The sequence below is a fragment of the Dermacentor silvarum genome, chromosome 10, assembly GCF_013339745.2.
Source record: "Dermacentor silvarum isolate Dsil-2018 chromosome 10, BIME_Dsil_1.4, whole genome shotgun sequence".
NCBI classification, from domain to species: domain Eukaryota; kingdom Metazoa; phylum Arthropoda; class Arachnida; order Ixodida; family Ixodidae; genus Dermacentor; species Dermacentor silvarum.
The window spans coordinates 8,631,107-8,639,384 of NC_051163.1; the positions used below are offsets into that span (position 1 = coordinate 8,631,107).

At 44.0% G+C, this 8,278-nt stretch overlaps 1 long non-coding RNA gene across 1 annotated transcript; it reads right to left on the bottom strand.

Annotated features, from left to right (window-relative positions):
- Positions 1-3,752: 3,752 nt before the first annotated feature.
- LOC125940674 (uncharacterized) lies at positions 3,753-8,278 on the bottom strand. Its single transcript, XR_007463865.1, has 3 exons — positions 8,140-8,278; positions 6,041-6,101; positions 3,753-4,117 (listed from the first exon to the last, which is right to left on the bottom strand). It is a non-coding gene; the product is annotated as an uncharacterized LOC125940674 (long non-coding RNA).

Sequence of the window (8,278 nt, forward strand, 5' to 3'; positions counted from 1 at the left end):
ATTACTTAACTGATGTGTGCATTGGTTCACTGAGACTGAAATGCTAAGTCCTCAGGTGATGCGGGAAACCGGCGCAGCGTGAACATACCACATCGGCAGTGCTCTCACGGAGGGCTGTGTTGTGGACACACTTAATTAGTCCCCAAAATCGTTATTTTCCGCTGGTTGTTTGTGTACCCATTAACTGAACAGTGCTGGCCTGTAGCCTTTTGATGAGTATATGCCATTGTTTACGAGCGGAAATCATTCCTGACAAAAATAAACGGAAACATCGAAGGAAAGCTACCACTCCGCAACGCAAGCGCAAGACAAGCGCACAGTCCAGACCAAGCAGCCAACACTGACACATACTCTCCACGCCAGGCCGTCGGAAGCGCCCTCGTGAAAACGTCTATAGCCTCAACTCAGCGGTGCTCAAAGAAGCACAGAAAGCAGGTTTATTAAGTGAAATTGAACTTCGGAAGCAACAGCGTTAATATGCTAATATAGAGAAAGTTAACCTATTTCACGCACTTTAAATAACCTCGCTTTTCGACGATAGGGAGCCCCGCGCGCATGTAAAAGATTTCAGTGCAGTCCGATTTTCGTTCGCACACGTGTCTTACGCAGGTTATAATCGGAATCTCACACATTGGCGCTTTATTCCTCTTGCATCAAAAACGGAGATGATAACTGCATTAGCACGGTTTCTGTTGGTATCACACCGAAAGAAAAGGCATGCATGCGCACTAACAATGCCTTTGTTTATGATTCTTCCTTGTGTAGCCTTGTGCTGAGTACATTTCGATTGTAGTCAAGCGTTTGTGGTGCCTTCGCTTCCGTGTTGTGCCCCGTTTATTGGCGCTGGTAACACGAACGAAGAATCTCGCATCCAACCAGCACGCTTAACAGCCCTAGTTACAGTTGCCGTGATAAATTGAAAAAAGCTTTACTTCCGTTGGAGCTGCTCGCCGTTGGCCGACCGCCTTAGTACGTACGTCATAACAACACACGTCAGCTCTCATCTGCTACAGTAGTTCCTCTTTGGCCTGCGAAATAGACGTATACAGACGCCACCGCCCTCAGAGCCTGAGGAATAGCAGAGTAGCACACGGCGCACAATTGCCATTGTATCAGTGCACATTGATAGCTGCATTATTTTAAAATATTTCATTCTGGATTTTAAGTGCCTCAGCCACGATATAATGATGAGGCACGTAGAAGTGGGGACTGTAGGTCAACTTCGAGCAGGGGAGTTCACATCCACCTAAATCTAAGTACACGAGCACTTTTGCATTTAAACCCCATCGAAATACAGTGGCCATGACCGAGATCAAAAGCTCGACCTCGAACTAAGCAACGCAATACCATTTCCAGGGTACCGCTGCAGGTACCGCTTATTGCCTAGTGATCATGTTAACTCAGACAGTTCACCCAAATTTCCTTTCGCACGTCACCTGCCCACCTAACGTCAATGCATGTGAAGTGCTAAGTCATCTCCTTATTCGTGTCACTGTCTATTCCCGATATCATAAAACGTATTAGCCCATGATTTTCCGAATCGGCAACGTACAATTTAAAACATACGGTGACTATCACTGACCTGCTTAGAAGCCGATGTCACTGACACGCGCAATTATATGCGCCGTGTCTGTTGAGATTTCCGCAGCTTTTGTTCTATGAAAGATTCTAGCTTTTTAAAAGATGCGCTTGACAGTGTGTCCAGACATAATTCTACCAGGTCATTTGGGCGATGGCTCTATAGAGGCACAAGAACTGACAAATGCATGGCCTTTATGCAATTATTAAAAAAAAAAGTTCCAGGGCATTCTAAAGTAGAATGCTAATATTGCAGACGAAACTAATTGCGTATGAATGTAGCCCGCGATTATTGCTATTGTTTTCTCAATTACGGACGAGGAGGTGGGGGGGGGGGGTGCATGCAATGATGATGAGCATGATGTGTATGCAAAGTTCAAAATGTGCAAGTTAATTATGGGCTTTCCAGAAAATGAGCTATGGACATTCGTCAATACGCAACCAAGTCATCAAAAATAATTTCTGCTGATTTGCTGGGAGAACCAAGTCACGTATTGAAAGTTGTCGGGTATTGCTGCTATCTTGTACATAACGGTAGCTAGCATCCAGGTACAAATACTCATTTTGCAATAATCTTTTTATCGATGGGCTGAATCGCGTTATGGGCGTCTTTTTCGAGCCGCCTTTCATGTTTGGCCGTTATCCTGGCTGAGGTCAGTATGGTAACAAAGGTATACCTGGTAGAAATAGAGAAAAGGTTATGTCTGATTTGCATAACAAATTTCAAAGGGTGTGGGTTAATTATAATTTTTACACTAAATTTTACTTAGAGCACCACTTGAAAGCGCAAACAACGTTTAGACACGTGTTTTCCTGTGCTGGGAGAACGAACTGGATGACTGATCGTAAGTTAGCGAGAAATGAGGGCCACATTTCGCATATGCTAGCACAGGCTTAAATTGTGGTTAATTATTAAAAAATTATAATACAACTGCACAAAGGAAACTGCTTGCCAGACCAGAGAGAGAGAGAAGGATAAATGAAAGACGAAAAGATTAACACGACTGAGCATAGTTGGGTACCCTGCAGTGGAAGAAAGGGAAAACCAAAGGATAAGAGAAGGTCAACAGTACCGAAGTCGCCTGTCTGCGCAATGAAAATTCTCAGTGCTGTGTCACAGGGAGTTGCTCAGTCCAGTTGCCATCAGGAGTGACCGTAGGGATCATATATTTGGCTTAATGCGGTGTTGAGGGCAAGTCCCTCTTCTTGGAAGGATGAGAATAGAGGGTCTTCTGCAGTGATTCCGTAGTCACAGAAGTCGACTCTGTTAACATGCTGGGTTGTCTTAGCTAATATGTCGTCTATTTTGGTACTTCTCGTTATAAATACCCTGCTATCAACGGTAAAATCTCTAAAAAGCGTGCCCAATTTCAAATCAGACATGAAAATCTTCGTTTTACAGTGACGGCTTATACGGATACTGCAGTAAACTGTCGTTCTGCCTCTCGAAGGTACTCACGTTATCTTGCATGAAGGCCTCAATAAAAAGATCAATCAATAAATAAAATTATTTTCCGGCCAATTTCCCATGTTGCCTTGTCCCACAGCCGTCCACTGGGCTATGCAATAGTTTGTTGAAGGCAGCGTAGCAGCCTGTCGCATCAGAGACTTCGATTTTTTGATCAACATATTTGCGATGCACAAAGCGGGGTAATTCTCCGCTGCAGAATGGCCTTTTGTGGCCTTCAAAATATATGCAGAGACATCATAATTGTCAGTCTGTGTGCGGCGAATACTCCGCATAACTTACACCGAGCTAAACCTACAAGACAGCGCATCAGATAGCGGTTTTCGCTCCAAAGTAGACATTGCCTAAAGGGCGTATTAGTTCAAACCTAAGTGTTGGTGCAACAAAGATGGTAAGGCAGAAAACTGTGCCGATTATTCAGTTGATGATTTATTATGACAAACTGCACCACCTCAATTACGCGTCTATGGAAGCCGTATGGTAAGACTACTTCGCGATCGAGTGTTTCACCATGTACGCTACCACTCTCAAGTGAAAGACAGCTTGCTTCCCAGATCCTTTCGACGCAGAGGGAGACGTTTGCCTATGTACAACACGTCGATGTATCATAACTAGGTGATAACTATTGACAATTTTTTTCACTACTTATCGGGAGCCGTTCACCCTTGCAAAACGTTTGATCTAAGTTAGAGTTCATTTCACTGATAAATAATCACGCATACTTGCTCATAACAGAGAAAGTGTAATTTATTGAATTTGAAAACAATAACAGATGTCGCCGATGATACATTCAGCCGTCGTTAATTAAGGAACCCACAGCAGCTCCAACAGCGCCTGATAGAGCGCCTTCTCCGATGACCTTCGCTATTCCCAAAACTACAGCCGGAATCATAGGAAACCCCTGTTCATCGGTTTCATCACCGAAACTGTTAACAGGCTTTTCGAGCACCTTCAAAGCCTCGATGATGTCTTCCCGGTGCTCCATGAGGGAACGGGAAATTTTTTCCGTGAGTTCTTTTGTTGCGTCGTCCGTGTTCTTTGCCGGCTTGCTCAGCGTGGCTGCGTGAATTTCTGTAACGTCAAGCGAGAGAAAGACATGAAACATGTCACGCACGCTAGAATTCAAGTACATGCAGTGAGGACAGCGAAAAAAAAATTAATGAGGTGATTTCTGCAGAAAGTATATCTTGATAGATAAATGTTACAAACAGCGATAAGGTGCCTCAGAAAGGCTGCCCAACGTTTTGATAGGAGGACCCATCTATGTCAAAGGCATAGATCCTTCTATCAAAACGTTGGCCAGCCTTTCCAAGGTATAGTACTCACGGATTGAAATAGGGACACTAGGAGCGCGTGGCCGCTAGTACATGCTGCGCCGCCCGTGGGTGCTCATGGAACCAAGGTGTTGCATTGCGGTATAGCGCGAGGGGGAGAACATCTACAGAGCAGTATTGCTCCTTCCGGTCGCCAGCGAGCCGGCCTGTAGTTCACCACACTGCCAGCGTGGCGCTGGAAGGCTTGCGCGCCTGCGGATGCCGACCGAAATGGCTCGGCGGTGCGCACCGCCCATACTGCGGCGCCGTCTGCTTGCGCGCCTGCGCGAGCGCACGGCGCTCTCGTTACACGCGCTTTGGCGATGCGGCACGCAGGCTGTGCAAGTAAGACACAGGATTCAGCTACGAGATTGCGTCTTACGTGCGTTTGTACACATGATAACATCTGCACAAAAGAACGGAAAGTTTACTTTGTGCGAACACCGAACACCTGTGGAGCGGCCGACAAGAAAGCGCCTTCTTTATTTCAGCCTCGATATGATAAATCCCGACATTGTTGGTAGTACTGACGTCAGCAGAAGCCGAGCCACAGGTAGTTATATATGGCGAACACAAGACGTGCCTTGCTGGCACGTCACGCCACGCTGGCCGTCCGGTGAACTACAGGCCGGCTTGTTGACGACCCGAAGGAGCAATTCTGCACCGTAGATGTTCTCCCCCTCGCGCTATACCACAATGCAACACCTTGGTTCCATGTGCACACACGGGCGGCGCTGCATGTATCAGAGGCCACGCGCTCCGAGTGTCCTATTTCAATCCGTGAGTACTGTACCTTATCCCTGTTTGTAACATTTATACACAGCGTGCTACTCCATCTGTCAGCCCCCTTCTTGATTTAGGATCGTAGGATCGTGATGAGTGTTTAAAGGTATATGCTACACTAACGACAGTGCAGCAATAAAGGGAATGCACGACACCAATATTTCTGTGAAACGTTGGCATTTTTACAGCAAATGAGAGCCGGATGAAGTGCCTCTGACGTAGGGTTCTTTTCCTCTCTGATAATGAAATATTGGCTTGGCGTTGCAACCATCAAGTGCGCTTAACGCATCTTTTGCACGGAATCGAGGGGAAGTCGTATACCGGATACGCATAATTTTCGCTTATTCCCTATAGTCACCTTGCGAATTCGTTCACAGCGCATAGTGCAATCAGTCGAAATACTGCATTGAAAATTAACCTCGGAAATTACACGGACGAAAGTACGCACACACGTTAGAGTAACTAAATATTTGTTCACTTCGATTAATAACAATTTACCTAATTAGACAGACATGATCGTCTTCCTATTGAGGTTGTTGTATACTAGGCCTTGTTCTTTTATTAGGATGACAATAAAAGAAAGATTTATTCACCTGTAATGTACGCTGCTATTCATTTTTACGCAGTGGTAATAGTAATATAAACTATATACTGAAAATAGTAGTCACTGGTACAAGAAATAGTGTATAACAGGAGAGGCATCCCTTCTCGAGTCTCACCAGCTGAGAAATTGAGAATAATATTAATGCTTGTAAGCATAAAGAAAATGTTGAACACAGGTTAGCATCTATCTCCAGGAGCAGCAAATGCCCAAAACTAGAGGGACCACTGAATGTACACGTGCGAACGAAGAAGAGAGCACACATACGTGCGATTTGCACGAGTTTTGGTTACTTACGGCAGAGATGCCCCAGGATGACGAGTGCCAAGATGACGTAGGACTTCATACTGATGATGGTCTGCGGTAAAGAATGCCACGTTAGTTGAGGTCAACATTCACCAGTCCACAAATATCTATGGGGCGCTACAAAAATTACTCTCGCGGATGTTTTGATTGTAGCTTCTCAGGTCTATAAGGCATGTGCTAAGCATGGTGTAGAAGCAGATGACAAAACTGGTTTATAGTGTTTTCTAACGTGCTGCTGACACACGTCAGAATTTCTTTTCCCTAGCGAAAAGAATTACTGCCGGTAGCTAGACGTCCGGTTATCACGACACAGCACCTTTTCTTGTGACGACATAAAGGTTTATTTTCCCTGCAAGATGACAGAATTTGTTTTGTTTTGTAAAACTCGTTGTTGGTATTTTAAAGTGATAATTTATTGCGTACACTCCCGCGTTTCGCGCTAGTGATAATGATGCTTCGGGTGCTGCTGCTGTTTGCTTCTGGGTCGGTCGGTATCTGAGCGGATATATTTTTGGATGTACATAGACGAAGGTAAATTATGTGCACCGATTGCGACTGCCATCAAACAGGCCCATGTAACCGATTTTGGCTTACCAACTGAGTATTGGCCGGGATCGCAAGTCTGTTCTGACGTAATAATACAAACATAATTCTAGCATAACATTTGAGTAGATAATGGGAGCTCATATATATCTGGAAAGCACACCGACCTCTGAATATAACGGCTTCGTATAGTGAATGGATCCTTTGATTTACTAGATTCTCTTTTATTTAGCACATACGGTATGTACCACTGCGTTTGTGGCCAATCTTGGCCAATATCTCCCGAAATTGATATATGCTAATTAAGGTATTGTGCCATCTGGCCCATAACAGGTGCAGAAAACAGATACGCAGATATATATATATATATATATATATATATATATATATATATATATATATATATATATATGGCACTACTTCTCTGTGTACACACCTGCCATCGCCAGTGTTCTCTCGACAAGCATCACACGTCGCTTTCGTCCACCTGACATCGCTGCCGTCTGATACTATGTGACAGCTTAATTCTGTGTCTGCATTGCGGCATAATTTCTACGTGGTGCAAGGCATAAGCATAACAGTTGCGTGAGAATAGAGCACAGACGTTTCTGGTGGACAAAGAGTAACACAGCAACGAGATTACACGTTACAGAGGATGAAATCATACACAGTTGTACGCATAGGGTTAGTTCTAAGATATTTATTTACCCACTTTACTTAGGCTTCGCTTCACACAAGTTCCAGCATGTGCGTTAGATCTGCATCAATTCTTAAACTTAGAAATCACATCGGAAGGGTCGCTGGTTCCAGTTATTTTACTGGAAATTACACGATAACTGGGATTGTTCTAAAATTTGCAAGTGTAGGCATGACTAGTGGACGGAAACTGATCAAATGTAATTGCCAGCTTTATAAAGCATTCTGTAGAGTCGAAAACTCCAGGTATCCAGGTATCTCCCCATATCTCCAGATAATATTTTGTTTTTCAAGTTCAGATGTGTTTTAGGATAACACTACAGTACAAAGTTCTCCTTCGCAATGTTTTTGAGTACTGGGCAAAAGTAAATGGTGAAAAGTATTTTCGCAAGAGCAGCGAATATATCAAAGCGTTTGAGCCGAAATCTTCAGCACTCAAACAATCCGTGTGACTTTATTTAATACACAAGCCATTTAGGCCCTCACTTTTGTATGATGTTTTCATGATTAGATATAATGAATTTGTGTTTCTCTCTGTACAGCGTCAATATTCATCATTGAAAAAATAAATTGATCTACGTAGCCTATACATTCGACGATTTTAGTGCAGTTATTGCAACACGTCTCTATTACGTGAATGATTCAAAGTTCAACGAATAATACCATTGGTATTGTGCAGTTAATGCAAGCACCTGTAACAAAGACAGTAATTCAAATGTTGGACATACCCTCCACCCCTTCCCCGCGATACATGAAGGCATTGCTCAGTCTATATTTTTGCAACAACATTTTCTGCGACTTAGCCGCGATGTTACAATTAAAAAGAAATGTTTAATAGCACTTCATCTCACCTGCCGGTATGTCTCTTGCTAACGGGCGACGCAAGCAACAGGCTTGATTCCGTTGTCTTTTCTGCCCGCACGGCAACGGCGTGAAGGGCTGGAACTGCTCTGGCTTTTTATACTTGGAAGCGAGCGGAACGGTTTCGGA